Raw genomic sequence first — 20,085 nt, forward strand, 5'->3', positions numbered from 1 at the left:
TACCATGTAAAATACCCTTCCACAGTCCACTAATGAAATAACAATATAAGTAGTGTTTTAGGAACTGACAACAGACATGCTATTACGCCAGGAGTTGGTACTGAACTGTGTAAGCAGACACCAGTATGTGCAGCGTCAGACAAATTTCTACTTAACGGTATAGGCAACCGATCTGTTGGACATCTTCAAGTTTTCATCTATTTGGACCTGGGCAGTTTGGGTTCAGGTAGCCTTGTTAAAAAGGGATTTGCAGGTCTTTGCAGTGTTACAGCCCTGCCAAGCTGGAAGCTATAGACAAGGTCAGTGTCTAGGACTCTCTTGTATTAAATGAGCAAGTAAGCTTATATGCATTGCAGATTCCCTGCCCATGAGATCTCTTGTCTAAAGCAATCTGCTGAAAGGTGATAGGGTTGAAGCATAGGCTAGACAACATGCATATGGCAGAGGGTTTGTAATATTCTAAATAGCATCCACGGTGTTTTCTTGGGTCAACATACAAAGTGTGTTGGTAAATCAATAGTTTAATCCAAGTGTGACAAGACAATTTATCAAACCTCTTACAAAAATGCTTCTCTACGAGACAAAGCAGGTTTGCAGCATTGCTGGCAGAAGTCATTTTGCACCAGACGGCATAACACGGTTATAGCCCGGGAGAGATGCCTACAGCCTAGCCTCTCTGTGCTGGGGGGAGACGAGCTGGGCAATCCTAGTATTTGTGCTTGGGAAACACTATTAAGCACACAGTGACGTCTTGCCTTATAATATTATAACGCGGAAGGGGTGGAAATAATGACTGTGTGTTCAACCTAATTACAAGGGGGCATTTGTTTTGCTTTTGGTTGAAGAACAGGAGCTATTGCTCCCGGGGCATTATAAAGACACAGCTCACTCGACTAAAAGACTTCAGCTCTTTCAAAGGCAGGGTTAGGATGCTGTTACAAGAAAAGGGAGGGATATCACTATGTTACAGTGACACCTACAACAGAGAGTAAAAGAACAGGGCACTTGCATTTCGCCATTTGATAACTTTGTGTGAGCCAAGGGCAACATTTGCAAAGCCTGGGTTCCTCCAGTTCGGTCCTGGGCAGCATATTCAGACATTAAATTCCCTCAGCTTCTGAACTCAAAGGGTACTCATAGGTACACACACAAATTAGCAAATATGTGTGATCACAAGCATAAGGCCTGCAGGTTTGAACGATTCAGGCTGAGACTTTGCAGGCGTACATCTCCACACATCAAACAGAGGCACCCTTCTAAATTCCCAGATTCAAGAATGTGCATAAAGCGCCCATCAGGATACATACACTAAATGTAAAAATTCTTTGACATAAGGTCTGAATAAAGCAAATGAAATTAAAGCCAAAGGAAAAGAACAGTAGGGGAAAAAAAACCCTATCCCTTACAAAAATATGTACAGTCAGAAGCCAAAGATGTTATTCTGAAACAAGCCTATGTAATATTATTTAACAAGAATCCTTGAAAACAGTTGTGTGTATATTAAAAAGGGGTTACACCTTATGCATATATAGAATATTCTTGTTATAAAATAGCTGCTATAACAGAGAACACTGAGCAAAATTTTTTTGTAAGGCCATTAGAACCTTACAGCTACTTTAAATCCACATAATTGCTCACAGGTTAAGAGCCTCTATTCATATTACTCAAATGCCTTGCTTCAGCTGGAGACAGTTGAAATGAGTACAGTGTGCAACAAGATCGAGTGAACGAGCTCTAACCTTTCTTCACCAAAGCAGGTACCAAAAGATACCGGGCTTGTTTCACTCTGGATAATGAAGACAGTTCAGTCTCTCATTCACTTACCTTCCACATAGTCCAGGCTACGCGTCGTTGTGCAAAGGCTGATTTTTTGTTTTTTCTTAGTTCTTTTTCCACTTTTTCCCTCAGAGAGACTTATAGATGAGGCAGAGGGAACTCCATCTAGAGGAATGCCTTGTTCTTGCCTCCTCCTGGTTCAGGTCTTTCACTGGCATGAAGATGTAGGTATTTCAGCATCCTTTACCGGGATCAGCTGGCATCAACGCACTTACTCGGAATGTACTCCACCTAAATATCTGTGTCTGCACTGCGGGACAGGTATGACCCACCGTGTTCCCCACAGACCCGGCCTCTGACTTTGTAGAGGGTATCATAGTTCTTTCTCTGCTTATGTCCCGAATTTCCTTCCAAAGGGAAGTGGGGTGCATCAGTGGCAGCTGTGCAGGGCAGTGCCCCAGCGCACACCTGTGAACACTGCAGAGCACCTGCACCTGCAAGAGAGGTGCAGTTGCTCTTTACCACAGTTACTATCTAAATTTTTCTAGCAGGTTAAATCCTAACAACACAGTACATAAGAGTTCATAATGGTGAGTCATGATTAGGAATGAGTCTATGATTAGGAAAAAAAATCCAGGGTGGGAAAAAAAATATCTTGCCTTAATTTTTTCACTGGAACCAAAACACCCAGTGTAGCCAATTGTGACCATTGTGACTATACAGGCCATGGAAATGGAAGCAGAGGCTCAGTCTTGGCCAAAAGGTTATTAAAAGCTTTAAAAATAACTGTTTCCTTCCGCGTGTAAAGTTTCTCCTCTTCCTTTTAGCTTACAAACTTGCATGGAAATAGCCTCTTATTTATTTCACAACCAAATTCTACTTGGAAAAGAACTTTCCTTTCCCCATTGTTTCCTAAACTGCACGGTTCAGCTTGGAGCAGAGGTCAAGTGATGGTCATTTTCATGCTTTTACATATTTCCTCTACAAAACCTATTCAATAATCATGAATAATTCACACAGAAGTGTAGCATAGCATGCAGGAATTGTCCTTTACTGAAATCAACTGGCCAAATATACCCAGTACTTAATTTTGTACCTGTTACATGTCTACCACATTAAAGAAGTATCATTCCCCACAACCTTCCCCCAGAAATATTTCCATTAGGAAACAACTTTATAGGCAATTTCTGATTGACTTTGAATGAACCTAAATAGTTAAGTTTGGCCATACTGCATTTAGTGTTCATTGTCCTTGGGGATGTGCAGAAAGAACCCAAATGAAAAGCATCACGGAATGGACACATTTAATTTTTGTAATTCCGAGTGCATTCAAATATCATGCAGCAAGTGTTCAAATGGGAAGTTATCGGATTCTCATTCCAGTTGTGAAAATGGAAACAAAAAGAAAAGTAGGCAGGAGAAAAACAGAATAAAGAAATTATGAAAAATGGAAAGGAGGCATGAGCAGATAAAAGAAGATAAATAGGGAGAGAAGGAAAAAAGGTGATGCTGAGGGAGCATCCTGTGAAATGACGTGTGGAATTTTACATACGAGCCTCAGACACGAGCAGCTCCCAAGGGCGTTCCTGGGGCGCGATCCCTCACCGCCTCCCCGCTACCGCAGTCACCACATAACGCAGTTAGCAGAAGAGTCGATACCTGTCGTTTTCATTTCGTAGTTTTCCAACTCAGTTTCTATGCAGCTGCAGCAAAGAACAAAATTGACTATGAACGGTTTTCCTGAGTCTATGCGAAGATCATCACCGCCAAAGGGCAGACAGGACTTTTTGAGGACTTAATTTATTTACTTCAACTCTCCATTTTTGGCAATATCTTCCACCTGCTGGGTAAGGTTTCCGAAGAAGCTGGAAAGTTTTACGCTACTACATAGCTAACAGAAACATCACCAGTTACCTAAACAGGTCTCATTCTTGACTAGGAGGTGGTTGGAGAGGAAACCACACTAAGGTAAATCATTCTGTCATATCACTCATGAGAAAAAGGGCTGCACCTACAGAGCAGTAAAAACAGGAGCAACACTCCATTAGCAACGACACAGAGCAAAACGCTTTCAAGAGTGTGTGGAATCACAGAGAGCAGAAAGGGAGAGAAAATAAGTACTGGCCTGTGTCCCTCTAATAGCTATGGAGCAGTAGGTCTTTTTTTAAGGAATAAAATAATTCCTGGAAGTATTTTTCTGGCGTAAGGTTGCAGTAACCATAAGTAGAAATTCACCAATTTTTCACTGAGATAGTTAAGTAGGGCAGATTTTTTTTTCCTTTCCCCGAGCCCTAAATGGGATGCACAGATTCAGCCCCCATGCCTTCCAGTTCTAGAAGCAGTTACGCCAATCACGGGATGTGCTAGAAGCCAAGGTCATTAGCAGTGAAAGCCTGCGTCTTTGCACTCCCTGACGTGTGTCCCTCCGGCTCCTGCAGTTTCCTTTCCTGGCAGCAGCTGCTCCTGCTCTTCATTCTGCTTTTAAAAGCAGTAAGGAATGGGAAATTGAGGGTAATACTGAGTGAACAACAAAGGTGTAATCTTGCAAATGAGCCATCACAACATGTCCAGCTATCATGTTTTGTGTAGCTCCATGTTTGATATGTCACATCTAACAAACAAACTAGCAAATACCTAGAAATACCTGGAAACTTCTACTCCTATGTCAAATTTGCTTGAAATGGGCAAAAGTTATTGGAGATGGGGATGCACAGACAGATACACAGATGGAACATGGTCCTATACATTCTGTTTATACAGAAACGTGCATAAAACCAGTGTTATTGTGGAGCTGCTGAAAGGCACTGGCTTGGTAAAAGAAATTCAGCTGGGCAGCCGCAAGTCTGGCTTTCCATACACACCAGTGTGACAGCTTGATCGATGCCAACACTTCTTTTAGAGGCAGCTCAGCATCCCACACAGTTCTTGTCTTCTTAGCTCACTCCGAAAGGGAGCACAAGGTATGGCAGGTTTTTCTCTGGTAGGCTACAGCCAAGACAACCTTCCCCACCCTCCAAATGACCCTCATCGCAGACTCTTCAAATGAGATGGGGGCAACCGAAGCGATGCTTCCCGCAGGGCTGGGCTGACCTGAAATCCCCAGCCTGTAGCTGTATGACCTGCCAATAACGATTGACCCCACTCTGCGACTTACAGCTCATGCTTCACCTCTGAGGAGAAGGTGTCAGAGATAAGGCTGCAGGATAAGATAGGATTTAACTCTGGACTTTTTTCGGGCTAAATGGTGCAGTCTGTGTGATGCCCAGGTTCTCTACACATACTCCTCAAGTCTTTCAAACAAGCGCTCCTCCGAAGATACAGCTTTCCTTACCCTGTGCAATATATAATACACACAGGAACGTAAGTGGGGAAAAAAGACTATCTCCATGAGAAACTGCCAAGTTTCTGGAAGTTATGGCTTAACATCCTGAAGACTATCAAGACAGTGGCTTGGTAATACTTAGAATATAATAGAATATTTCAGTTGGAAGGGACCTACAATGATCATCTAGTCCACTTCCTCAGAGTGAATTTCACATGAAAAATGCTGTTTCCACAGTGCTGAAATTTTTCACGATTATGTTGTTCTTATTTTTCACAAAATTTTCCCTCTTTTTTTATTTTTCTTTTTTTTCCCCTCAGTCACAGATATCATTAAAGACTTTCTCTTGCTCACACTTATTCCAAATCAGTATTCCTCAGATTGTTGGATTGACCTAAGCCATTCATTCTGCGGCAGTTCCAGCTTAAACCCAATTGCCTTTTAGTGGCACATTGCCTCCCAGGAGCCCACGCCTGCTGTGATCCTGCTCCCTCAGGGAGAGGATTTGCCATGGGCACTGTGTCCCTATGGATACATTATGAGAGATGTAGCCCAGACAGGGAATTAGGCCCTTGTGGGGAAAGTGGGAGCATAATGCTCCCCATCTTCACCTTCAGTGCCCCATGATCAGAAAACATGCTTTTCTGGTGACCCAGTGTGTTTTGGATCAGTTTAATTTATCTCTCAGCTTCTTTCATGATGATATAAAAAATGCCCCAAAAAGCACATTTCCAAGGTAATTCTTTTGGACTTTTGACTCACCAAATACTCAGTTTCCCCATTTTTTTGTTCTCAATTTTCAACAATGACAAATATTAATATCAGATTTTTTTTGCAGGTTATAAATACCTTTTTTCCTGCAGCTCTAACTACCTGTAACACTTTCTCACTATCATCCCGTATATTTGCTTTTCTGTAATTACATAACATTTTTCCCATGTGAAATATCACTAGGACCTAATCGCAGATCCCCAAATCCCATAGTAAAGATCTGTTCTCTCCGAGCTGACACAACAGTAGGCAATTCACTGAGCACAGACAGACAGACAGACGCATATTTTCCACGAATGCATTTAGCGTCATTGCTAAAACTGTCTCACTAGCAATTTCAGCTAATAAGAAAATGAAGTTAGTGCAAAGCTTCTGAAAATAAATTCTGTGGAAGACATCTCTCTGCTTTAATAGAGATTGAATGCAGTCCATTTCTCTTTCCCCATGTCCCAAACAACACGTCAAAACAATGTTTAGCAAGTGAGCTACATTTCACAACACACTCACATCATAGATGGACGTAAAATAAGTTGCTTGGCAGCGTAAATGCCCTGGAGAGAGGAAAGTTGGTTGTTTTGGGGTTGTTTGTTTTTTTTTTTCTGTCCAGCCTGGTTTCTCCCAGTACTTTAGGATTGCCCAAGATTATTCCATTATCTCACTCGCGTCTCTGGCGGCTGTTAACCCTCTGCACTGCCAAAGAAGTGCCGCCGCCAAAAGCCTTTTCCTCTGCCCCTTGAATTCAGGTTGCAGAAGTGTCGGCCAGCACTACTGTTAATTCCCGGCATATCCCACCTAAGTTAGAATAGAACAGAACAAAATCATAAGCGGGAGAGAGGTGCTTTAAAAACAGGTACTACAAGTTTAACCAAGCGAGGGGGAAAGAGCTGGGGACATCATCCAGAGCGGATCACCTATTCAGTGGTTTTCCCCAATTTTTCAGTTTGCTTAATGGTCTCAAAGATATTATTTTCTCAAGTGCACTGGTGGCTAAATGGTATGTGGAAAATGTTATTTAACTCAAGATTTTATCTTCAGATGGTGTGGTCTCCATGAAGCGGGTCTTGCTAAGTTCTCCCTGTGCTCCTTGGCAGGAGTAATTGCAGGTCAGGTCCCGGCGTCTTCACTGTGGCCCATGGGGATTCATCTCAGAAAATTTCGCCCATAAAACTCCTTCTCAGATTTCCTGACTTCTTTGCCCAAGAATATTAGAAACGCAGCACTTGAAATCCGTTTTCCCAAAACATTTGGTCTAGTCAAGCGCCTTCGCACAATGTATGTGGCAAACAGATGCAACAGGGTCGCAAACACTGCTGAGACGAATGCTCAACGATTCGGCAGAGAACGTGTGGGTTTTTTTGTTGTTGCCTGCTGCTAGACAACTTCGTACACGGCTGGTAATGACTGTATCTGGGTTTTTTGTTTGTTTGCTTACGCCTTACCCAGTAGCTTTGTTCGTGGCAATAAAAATATTCCGAACAGCTTGGAAAACTTCCTCTGCTCTGACTTGAAAAAGCTGAATTCAGTTCCCAGGGAACTCAGTGGGAGCTGGATTAAGCTCTGTGGAAAAATCCTTTACCTCTTACCGTGCTGCCGCTGCGGCAGGTGCTGAATTTCCTTTTACTGATTGGTTAATTTATCCTTTTGTGGTAGCGATGTACCAAAATACCCTAAATTTCTTCCCTTATGTAGGGTTTTTCCGCGCTCCTGCGACAGAAGAGACCGAGACCTTCTGCTTCTTCTCCAGTATCCAGTCAGTTCAGATCCCCAAAGCGTTAGCTTTCCCAGGATTTGTTCTGCACCAAAGAGTTCTCTGTGCCAGTCAAGGAGATTTGCAATATTTCTCACTCTTTTTTCACATGCTCCATCTCTGGAGTATGCCTATATGTTTATTCTTCCTCCAGAGTATCTTGCTTATCTGAATTACAGTTCTGTAACAGGCATGTCCTCTTACAGCCCAAGGGGGAAGAGGAGGGACAAGGACGTTAAAGGTAAAGTTTTTGTTTGAAATCTAAAAAAGAAATGGTGTATTTACCTTAACTAGTATCCATTTACAGTTTGATACATAGGTACGTTTATCCCCAGGACACAGGTTAGTAGATATTGGTTAAAGAGAAATAGAAATATAGCAGTTCTTCCTTCACAAGGAGGTCTGCCAGTCTTTGTTTTCCTGTCTTTCTTCGGTGCCTTTTCAAACCCATTAGTTTGGTATCTTTGAAGATTTAAATAAAAAAACAGCCCTCCATTTTGAAAAACCATGTCAAATGGAGAAGGAGGTAAAGCAACAGGGCTCCCCAGAAAGAGAACACTGTTTCTACAGAAATAACTCTGATTCAAGAATTCTACATAAATCACCAAATAAAAATCCTGTAAGACAATTAGAATGCCAAGGAATGGCAGCTCCTCTGCTGACTTTTCAGATCAACCAGTACAATTTAATAATCACATCTACATTGAAGGTCCCTAATGTTCATTCGAAAGATAATCTTCAATGCCACGTGGTGGAGTTCCATAAGACATCCTTGTTAAATTTGCTTGGGTTTGTTATTCTTTTCAGAACGTGGTGGTTAATTTAACTCTTGTTTGACATGTGCTGAAGTACCTGCATTCAGGCACACCAACGATTCCTACCCTCTGATAAGATGTGAGATAAAGCATCATGATATTATTTACAAATTGTAAAACGTATAGGTGTCTAATCCCACCCTGCAATTGTTACTGAACTGATTTTGATACAGTTACTCTTGATTTATGCCTGTATATGTTAGAAAAGAAAACCATAATTCTCAGACAAACTTGCCATCAAAAATGGCAATATCACTTTGAGCAGAGCAGTTAGAATCTGTTTTGGGCTTTCTTTGTTTTACAGTACCTTCAAGGAATAGCATTTAACCACAGGCAGCTGTAGATCTAGTCCTATAAATCATGCCAAAATAATTAAAAGAAAAAAGAAAAGTGCACATGTTCCCAAGTTTTGCCATTTTCCCACCACTGGAGAAAGGATTTTTAAAACAAGTCTTCCATAATCTTTTAAATGCTGAAATACCACTGGGTTGAAACAGAAGCTGTAAGCAACCACCGTGCCTCACAATAAAGTGAAAACGTTCTGTTCAAACTGGAAGAAAAAAAAAATAGCAAAGGCATTTTTCTTCTGTGTTACTGCAAATTAATTTTAGAGATAGGCACAAACCATAAAACTCAGATTCAGACATAAACCTGGGAGCATACGTCTCGAAATAAAGTTGGATCGTTGTAGCCAGACCACCATGGTTGCTGGCAAACAGGTAATAACTCCTGAGTTAGGAAAGTCCACCGAACATCTATTCCATATGCCCCATATCTCACAGTATATTTCCCGGTACACTACATCACCTTACATCCTGGACTGATGCACCACAGACATTTCTAACACCTTAGGTCCCTGTGACTGGTATAAAACTTTTTTTTAAAACAAGAGATATTCTTTAAGAACGCATCTTGGATAAAAATTTTTACCCAAAAATTTGATGCCTTATTTATGGCATCTCCCACAAATCCATCTCATTTAGTGAAATTCTAGTTAAAAATCCAGCAAGAAAGGACATTCAAATAGAGCAACTCACCTAAAATATGACTCAGCTCTGAACCCTTATGTTCACCAGTTCCTGGCAATTCCAGTTTAATCTGGGACTAGAAACAGAAGCAGACAAATGTATAAATACATGCGACTTTTTCTGAATGCATTCATACTGGACAAAGCTGAAGAAATGCAGAAGATATGGTCATGTTTTTCATTTTAGGAAGAAGTAGTTTATTAAAGATAATCATTCAGCTAATCTAAAGCATTGCCAATATTTGTTATTTGATACCAAGGAAATAAAAGACTCAATAGAGCGACTAGGACAATGGCAAGTAATAGGGAGCTAAGTCCTAGACACCCATATTGCCTCCTAAATCATAACAGTTCCTACATTGTTTAAGATATAAATCACACAAAGTGGTAAAAATCCAGCTTTAATTCTCAGTCTAATGATTACATTGGTCGATTTCCAAGACCACAGCTAAAGGCCATGAGAACTTTTAAAATATTTTCCCACCCATATACATATTGTCCCAAGCACTAAAAAAAAAAAAAAAGGCAAAAAGGCACGCAACCAAGAAAGAAAAAAGAACAACAACCATACAGAAAGCACAGTGGTGAAATAAACCATTCAACATGGAGTTACTGATCTGCAAAATGAGCTTTGAAATTACCAGGAGACATGACGATTTTGATTTAGCATCCCGCTGAATTCTCAGAACTGTTTTGGAAGGTGGAAGGGGCCACATACAGCACCTCGGACCTCTTTACTGTGGGTTTGAGGAGTTTCAGGTTTCTGTCTTCTTTTTTTTTTTTGCTTTCCTGTGTGAAACAGATTGTTCATAGAAAATTATTTCAAGAGCTTTCCCTTCGCTTTCCTGTACAGAGCTACAACAGAGTACTATTAGCATCTGGTTCTGCATATGCCTAGAAGCCCATTCATTTCAAGCCGCTTTCAGAATCAGGGCCTTGATGTGTAATAATTCACTACAAATTCTGATATGTATGGTTTTTTCCTTCAAATGTACTTGAAATTCCAAAATACCCCCAAATCCCTGCAAGTCTCCTCTCAGAAGAAGAACTTTCTGGGGAATCGTGACACTCTTCATAGCGTTCTGATAAAGCAGCAGCATGACAAATACTTAGTCTGATGAAAAAGCTGAAGAATATCAAAATAAAAATATGAATACAGATTTACGAGCTGTATCAGTCATAATTAACCAGTCAGGAGAAATGTCAGTGTATACAGATCTGCTATGTGAAGAGTACTGAATATTTTAGCAATTCTTTAGGAAGGTACTGAACTTTTCTTGCAATTAATTATTCATCCGTAAAACTTTCCTTTCCTTATTTCCTCTTCAAATTATTGCAGAACTTTCTTCTCCTCGGTGAGATCAGGAGTGTAATCACATGCATGTATACAGTACACAGACACAAACACATACCCATAAAAAAAGCTGCAACAGATACCACCCCCAACTTGCCCCAGTTGTACATTTGATGCTTGCTGGTGCCATTAAGCAAACACAAAACAACAGCAAGCGCATTCTGTCGAAATGTTTAGCTAAATGGAACCAAAACAGTCACAGTTCACAATTTCATAAATACATTAATTAGAAGTGTCTCCAAATAGCATGTGATTTTGAATTATTAACATAAAACACTGCATTATAAATGACTGCAAATTGCATTCCTTAGTGTTCTCCATGCTTAATTTATTATGCCGTAGGAAAATTTGCAAATTACTTCACTGTTTTATATTTAATGGATAGTTTTATATGTATATTGTTTCATTAAGATAAAATTAAACCACAGTGTACATATTATATGCCTTTCCAGTGACATAAATGTCACTAGAGACCCTCAGACTTTGTCAGGAGGGGAGCGTGCTTCTGTCATTTCCTAGATTTAATCAAGAAGCGAAGAGCAGGTTCAAGTTTCTGCCCTTTCCGTGCCCATCCGTAATCGCTCCTTCCAGCCAGCCTGTTGCCGAGTTTTGCGAAGGGCATCGTGGAAAATTCTCCCACCAATTGAAAGTGCAGAGAGGGGCAGCAGAGCAGCCCCCCCTTCTCCGCCTCCGCGATTTGAAGGCAAAGGATGCTTTTCAGCAGTGGCCCCTGATGCTGGGGCAATGCGGTCGTCATGCCACCCGTGCAGGGAGCAAGCCAGGTGAGCCTCCTGGAAGCCCATGAGCAAAGATACCTCTGGAAAACTGCTTCAGTCTCCCAGGAAGAGGGAAAAAAGGCTGGCATGGGCTGGCGTGCTACACTGCCAGGGGTTTTGCTGTCACGTCTTCCTGCAGTGGGGAAAGGATGGGAATAACACACATTAGGAAATGCTGGCGAGGCTAGGTGGGGGTAGGTGTCTGGAGAAACACCGGGGAGGGAGTGGAGGAGATTGTATATATAAGGAAAATCCATTAAAAAGGTAACTATAAAGACATCTGTCTTTGACAATTTCTCTGCATGTTGTCTGTTCTTAGCCGTTTGTCTTCTCTATTTGTAAATTCCTCAGAACAGGAATTGCCTCTAACTATGCGCTTGTAGAGTGCATGTTACAACGCAAACTCAACTTCCCTGAGAACCTGAAATGCAAATAGAGTGTAAATAACAGATATTATTTATGATACATAAATAAATAACATTGGGCCATGAAGAGGCACTCTAGATGTGTTTAAATAGGCTGTCCAGTTCCCTGTTTTCTTAGAACTAATAATATCCCTTTGCTGGATGTGATAGATGTTTCTTTGAACTCACCTTCAGACCTTTTTATAAGATAGAAAAGGTACTGGTTGCCTGTCTGCATGGGTTCCACATAATTTTCAGATGTGTTTTCGTTTAATAAAAATATAGCACAATAAAATATTGCAGGACAGGGAGGAGGTGGAGAGATGGCATATTTGGGAAAAGCTATAAATTCAGCTTTAAGTTAAAATTGTATTAATGAAATTGAAGCTACAAGAAGATGCGTGCAAGAGAGAGAGAGAGACAGCCCTCTGAGCTATTCTTTTCAAGTAATGAAGATGAGGCTCTGTCAGAGATTGAGGTGTCAAAACTGGAAGTGCTGGAACAAATTCACAAATTAAAGAGCAACAAGTCACTGTGGCCAGATGGCATACATCTGAGAGCTCTGAAGGAACTTAAGAATTAAGTGGTTGAGCTACTAACAGAAAAATATGCAGCCTTTCATTAAACTGCTACTATGCCAGAGGACTGGAGGTAACAAATACCTCGTCTCACAAAACCTGGGAGGTGTATTCCTGCGAGCTTGATTAAAGCTGCAGATTGCTTTTCTCTTTTAATCATCCTGGCTTCAGAGAGAAGTTCAGCACATCCAGCAAAAAGAGCTAGCCTCAGCCGATCGGGAGCCCCTGGTGAAGGCGAGCGTGAGGGTTTTGCTGACTCAGCATACACTGCTGACCATTAACTTGGATACGGCTGGGGGGCCTTGCAAGGACTGACTTCAGTGATAATTAACAACCAACTGCCCTAATTACCCCCTGCCTTCTTAAACACGGTTTAAGTTCCACAAGTACCTATGCCTGGCAGTATTTTCAGGATAGGTTAACTCTTTCCTTGGCATGTTTATGAATGGGATGAGAGGACAAAGCTATCATCTTACTAAGCCAGGAATTTCCTTCTGGTTTTATGTCCTACTTGCGTTTCCTTATCATCCAGATAAGAAGCTCTCCATGGTATCATACAGAGGAGAAGGTGCGGAGAGGAAAAAATTAGCTCAACACCAATCTGGGTAGCATGAACCATGTACTTGTATCATTGCATAGATTTTAAGGTGAGCGTTCAATCATCTAGTCCTGCGGTGCACAGCTGCTGTGCTGTTACTTAGTGTGCACGCAAGCACACAATCCAGCCGATGCTCACGAAGCAGTGCAGGCATGTCCTCACCGCCTCAGATACACCCTGCATTCACAGATCAGCGGTGCAGGGCATCAGCAGCACATCCCTGCCTTTTCCTGCCGTGTACGCATGGAGAACCCTGCCTCCCCAAAGGCAAGGCTGAGGGATGCAGACGTCTCTGATCCCATCTTCTGGGTGTTACAGAGCAGAGAGCTTTTGCATTATTACGCTCATATCAGATTGACTGAAGTTTATCTTCCTGCTAGATACTTAGCCTGGGACGGGCAATATCAAGATTTAGGAAAGTCATCTCTACCGGTGAAGGTCTCTGCCCATCACTGGCACTATTAAACATAAATACCTCACTTCTAAATTGAATACACCTGGCTTTCATGCCCAGCCACTTGTTCTTGTTCCGTTCTTATGGTTAATGAAAGCCCTCAGGAAACAAGTCATCTATTTGAAGATTACAAATAGATTTCAAACTATCAAAACAAGAGCTGTGGGAGAACAGTTTAGCCATCCCAAAAAAACATTTTGAGATTTAAAAAAAATACAGAAAAAGGATGGAGTCCTTCTTCCACAGCAGAATCAACCCATGCCTTGTAAAAGCTTTCATTTGCAACAACTAGAGACTCTCCTGCCATTTCAAAATATTCCAAATTGGAGAACTGTTATCTAGGATGCACAGAAGAGGAGGGGAAATACCCGCTTGAGAGTAACCAGCCACTTGGCACTTCAGACACGTATTTCCAACATACAAGAGTGAGACTCACAGCACTGCTTCAAGTGAACACCTCAAGCTATTATTCAGGGTGAAAGAGGCTCTCTTTCTAGTTTGGATGAGAAGGCCTATCCATACACACATGCAGGAGGTTTTAGGTTTTAAAAATATTTTTTTCCCACAAATTAAATGCTTTGTAAGAGAAAACTCCTGGCCATGAACACTCTTGCTTGCTTAGGGGCTTTGTAGCATCCTGAAGCGATTTCTCTTGCAGCAGAGGATAGCTGTAAAGCAGATGTTGAGAACCCCTGATTTAGATGCATGGGCTGGGGCCAGCTCCTACCTTGCCAGTATTGTTCAGTCTAGCACTCAGACTGGAGGCACAAATCCTTACGGACTCCTTGCTGAATGCAGGAGCATGAAGTGTGGGTTTTTCCTCTGAAGTGGGTGGTCTGGAGACTGAACCTTTTTCTTCCACAGATGCAAGAGATGAGTGATGGTTACATCAATTGTACACAATAACAGCTTTGGGACTATGATGCTTTTTAGCCCTGGGTTGTCTTCCTAGATAGAGTTGATGGACGGGCACAAAGAACAATGAGGACTGCAGCTGTCTTCTGATAACTGTTGATAAACCTGGTTTCTCCTTCCCATGCATATACACTCACATTTTAAAGGAAAACATGGGCATTTCTTCAGGGGGGGAAAAAAAAAAAGAAAAAGAGAAAGAATAACAGTGTTTTAAACTTTGGCTTCAGTTCTTGATATTCCTAACACACACATCTGCGAGTGAGCAGCCGGGGCATGAGCACAAGTCCAAATCCTGCTAGTGGCAGGATAGGTGGGCTGGAGTAGACCAACATGTTTTCTCCGTCTGATAGATCTGCTGGAAAAGACAGCGTATTTTTCATGATGTCTCAAAAGTCCTCACTTTTCTTTCATTATTAGCAAAGGGTCATTTCTCCCTTAGCCTTGCTTCAGTCTCCACTTTCAGAAATGTAAGTTCTAGTAGATACATCCAAGTGCTCTGTATGGTCAAAGCCTTCTCCTGGAATGGGCAATCCTAGGTTTTAGGTCATGATGGAAAGTCCCATCATGAGTGACTTTCGTATTTTCAAAATCCACTGGAGGAACCGCAAACAGATGTTCTCGCAGAAATGTGAAAAACAGGATATGTGTGGGAGTCCTCTCTGAGAAGAATGGTGGCAGTCCTGCAGATTAAGTAATGGCCATAGGACTCACACTCAGCAGAAATCAATGGCTTAAAAATAGCTACTCCTCCCAACATATCCCCTGTGCATTCTTTTCATGGCAGTCACTTCCTTATCCTAAGTCGGGCAATAAATATGGACAAATTCACAACTTGCTCTAGTGACTTTTAACCTAGAAATACATGCTGCTTTTATGTTTTATCACAAATGAATTCCACGCATGATTATGAAAGCCCAAGTTTTCCCATGCTTGACTCAAATCAAGTCCTTTGCTGTTCAGACAGCCAAAATTTTCGCAGTCCCCAGGCTGGAGTAATGCAGCCTATTCTTCATAAAGCTACCACTGGAAAACTCCACTTGGTTCAGAAAATAGACGTCTATCTTTTAAACGCTCTGCAGCAGCCCTTGGCTGCTTTCAAATGGAGCTCATTGTGCTGCCTAAGACTGACAGCTTTCTCCGTAGTCGGGGACCCACTTCGCAAAGAGGCGGCTGTTTACTTTCTGTCCCATTGCAGCCACCGCGTTCTGCAGGCTTCATGCAGACCTTGAGGCTCTCTCAGCAGAGGGTCTCAGCTAGTTGCACGTCTCTCTGTCTGCATCTGCTGGATGTTTCGGAGTCAGTTCGGTCTCTCCGCTCTTTTGGAACCACCAGAAGCTCAATTTGACAAGCTTCAAGTTGGCCTGAAACATCTATCTGTTTTTCAAATCTCTAATTGGCTTTTGGCAAAATTTACCTCGGGCTTTATTTTTTATAGCGTCTTTACTGTTAGCATTATTTTCTTCTGGTTGAAACCAGCGGAAGGCGGGCAAGTGTCACAAATGCATGAAACTGTCAGAAAGCAGACACTCAATGAAGCTGAAATTACTTCTTTTGTGTAGTTAAAACAGACTCAATAACCAAATCAAGTTGACCCTGAGTGTAAACCAAGCTTGGTTTCTTGGCTCGTGAGCTGAAGTGGCTTCAGGACTTTTAGCTATGAGCCTACTGAACCAAAAGCACGTCTTTTGTAACAGCTGGTGGAGCCAGGATATCCCTCGATATCCTCTTTCCCTAACAGCGTTTGGACACAGAGACCTGGACGCAGGCCGTGGGCCCAGGCAGGCAGTAAGGAAGCGGGTTTGGAAAAGCCAGCCTAATTTGTGTGCGCTTACCGCTGGGACAGCTCCCACCTGCTGGAGTTAATGGAGGCAGCAGCTCCGGTCTGGTGCCGGGCTTCTCCCCAACTTGCTTTCCTTCTCAATCCAGCTGAAACAGCTCAACTGTAAATCTGGGGGCATGCTGGGATCAGCCTAAAGCACTCCTCCAGCCAACGCAAGAGACTTCCACAGCGGACGGACCAGCTTGTTTCTGTTCGACGTTGCGTGGCACTTAGGGTAAGGTCGTTAACTTTTTCAGGCTGTGATTTCTTTCATTTTGTGGAAGTCTCAAGTCCCCGAGCTTTGCTCAAGACCTGGAATCTAATGTCTTTGTCTGTTTTCTCCCTGACAAGTCTCAGCGATATTAAAAATCAAAAGAAGACTCTAAGGAGCAAATAAAGCCTCTTTAAAGTACTGTTTCACTTTTGTGTTAACTCACAGAAGCTTTTTGCTCTCTCTGCCTGGCCCCAGTCAGATCTTGCATAAAAGGGAAAAAATGCACTTAAAAGTGCTGTTTTCTTTCCACTTCCCCCTGCGCTTCAAATCATTAGTCTTTCTGCATTTCTCTTTTATTCCCAGACTGGCTTGTGCCGAATCAGATTATAATACATTAAACCTCCAAGAAACACAAAGCTCTCCAAAGTGCTCTTTGGGGTCTCCATAAATGCGTTCTCTCGCTCTTCCCTGCAATAATTACTGCCATCGAGGGTCAGCTCCTGCGTGCAGGTCCCACTCAGACACGCTCAGCCTCACCTCCCATCGCTGCAAAATGAATTCAGGATGGGGTTTGCCTGCACGTTGCCTCTGCTTTTGTGTGCAGAAGCAAGGGAATTGCCTTGACTGCAAGGATGCCCTGTCCTACTTTTCCAGGCTCAGTCCCCTCTTGCAGAAAGGGGCTTCTGCACCTTCTTTGGAGAAGTAGGGATGGTGGCCTTCCAGCCAACTTCTCTGGACACATCTTAATTCCCTCTACTAAAGGCAGGGCTGTAGAATCACAGTCCTGGCCTCATTGACATCTATGCCAAGGCTCCCCTGATTTCAGCGAGACTGGGGCCCTCGCCCCTATGCAGTCTTGAGCAACAACAGCCAGTGCTGGGGAGCAGTTTGACACTGTTTGTGCTTTCAGAAAGAAACACTGCCCTTAGCTTGGCCTTTACCCTGAGCTGGAAGAAGGCTATATAGGGCTATCACCGCTGGAAAGAACAGCCTCATCCTGAGGCAGCCCAGTGCAAAGAGTTGAAGATAAGGCTATTGCCAACCACATCAATGTCAGTCAGAAAGCACACAGAGATAATTCACAGCGAGGCGCTCCCCCAAGTGTGGTTTGTCTCATTACTCACAGGTTATTGGAGAGCAGTAGCTCTGGTCTTCCCTTCCAGCTCTCCACAGGAGGGACATGAGGAGCTCCAGGAGGGACTCAAGGGTGCAAACAGCCCTGATCTGCCATGGCCAGGGCTGCTTTACCATGTGGCTGCTAAAGCTGCTGAGAGATCTGCTGCTGCTGAGGAGGAGGTCAAGTGCAAGAGGCATGATCCACAGCCCTGGGTGAGCTCTGCAGCTGGAAGCACCTGGGGACCACTTCAGCCCACTCAACGCCATATGGCTCAGGATCCAAGAGTGGTTATGAACTTACAGCAAGTCAGTCATTACAAGTTCTGCAAAGAATTTATTACTGAAAAAAAAGAAGAGAGAACAACCTGAACACTTGACATCCAAAGAAACATCAATGTGCGCTGAAGCCATGCTAGCAGATTTTTTTGGCTTCTGCGGGGACAGAACGCACCAAAATCCTTGGTATTATCAAAACTGGCGATGTGGTTTTTAGTCAGACCCTACTCCCAGAATAAATTCGCAAGGAAAGGAAAATATTTCTCTTTAAGCTACCACCATTGTCCCTTTCTTTCTTCTGGAGAAGGTGAGTCTACATTTCTTCAGAAGGTGTAGGGATAACAACGGCCAACTAAAAGGCACATGCTGCTACTACAGCTTTGTTAGCAAACTTGAATTCCCTCCGGAAGTGCTACTCTCCTACCGGTCCTGATCTCTTCTTCTGAAATGAAGCCTGCTGTCACATTTTTGTGGTGCTGTAATAATGTGGAAAAATGGGTCTATGATGGAGAGAGGGAAGGTTAAAATCCATTTCTACTCTTGCCCTAAGCAAGAAATGAGCAGATACCTCCCAAACTGAAAGCCAGGTTATCTAGCCTGCTGCAATGCCGTGCCAATAAAGAAGGCTTTTTTCTATTTAAAGAAGTAATATAATAGAATGTTGGTTCATTTCATTATAATAGCTATGAAGAATTTGCTAGTTTCACAGCATAAATTTAGATTAATTTTTTAGATTTGACAACGTTATAAAAATTATATTGATTCTGAAATTATAATTTTAGATTGGTTCTGTCATTTTAGCCTATTAGCAGTCTTTAAATGAAGTGATCCAATGTTACAATCAATCTTATCTTCCATTATGCACTTCCTGGTGCTAAAAAGTGAGATCGATTCTAATTAACTACACTGGTTCAGTCATTTGGGTGGCTTGTTCAGAAAAAATAAAAGTTACTGCCCTAATATCACTAAACAATTTATTATACATTTATGTACTGAATTTCTATCCACAATGAATGTCACTCCTATGGTAAAAACAATACAGTTGCAGCTCTTTAAAATACTAGGATGGCAACATTAGTGCTATTGTTTTAGCCAGTGCAGCACATGAAATATTTTCAGGGTCCACTTGAGCTTTAAGAAGCAAAGCAGGGTCAGCAAAAAATACTTCCTCTGCAGCACAGGCTATAAATCTATATGCACATTGAAAGAGACTTGGAAAGTGGCACTTCCAACGTGCAGCTTGGGCTAAGAGAACAAACAGGTTTAAATGCTGCTTGAGAAGCCATGATGGTGAAAATAATGCTATGAAGCAAGCTGATTTAAATATGAATCAGCTCAAACTTACTTATTTCTTCCTGCAATTCCTAGCTTCAGCTTGCACTGGTGTACTGAGACTCCCGGGGGACTGCTGGCAGAGACTTTGATACCCACCTCGCCCTGTGTCACTGTCCAACTCTGTAGACCACTGGCCTTCAAATGAACTACAGATGGTGGCATAGGTGCAAGGCAGTGGGGGACCAATGTGCTGTGATCCTACTCAAAATGAACCTGGAAGTCTGATGAACACCTGGAGAGAAGAGTGGAAGGTGGAAAGGTCTGCACCCTGATTTTAGAACAAAGACAGCAAAGGCTGACCTCAGATAAAACTTGAGGGAAAATGTGCGTTGCTCACAATTTTATTCCTCAGTATGCTTAAATCATTCTCTTAAGTCAAACAAACACTATTACCTCAAGTACCAATCTGTTACTTTTATCATCTATAATGCTTGTGCCTGGAGTGTTTTCTAACTTATTCCTTGCTTTTCCCTGCTACAGCTTTAAAGAAATGGAGCATATACACCCTCCTCACCACTAAATCAGCTCATCTATCTGTCACACTTGGTGCAACTTGGAAACGATCTGCAGTTCAAGGGATGGTACACTTGCTTTTCCAATCACTGCCACTGCATCCTTTCGTGTGGATTAACGTTTTGGGGAATGAGTCAAGAATAAGAACTGTGAGCCTGGCATCCTGCTGCAGCATATTTCTTGACCTCCCTCCCTTCATACGCCCTCACACATGCTTTGTTCCTATCCTCCTAATGGCATCGTCTTACTAAGAAGCCGAATTGCTGAAAAGAACT

Source organism: Gavia stellata, chromosome 3, assembly GCF_030936135.1.
Source record: "Gavia stellata isolate bGavSte3 chromosome 3, bGavSte3.hap2, whole genome shotgun sequence".
Taxonomy (NCBI): domain Eukaryota; kingdom Metazoa; phylum Chordata; class Aves; order Gaviiformes; family Gaviidae; genus Gavia; species Gavia stellata.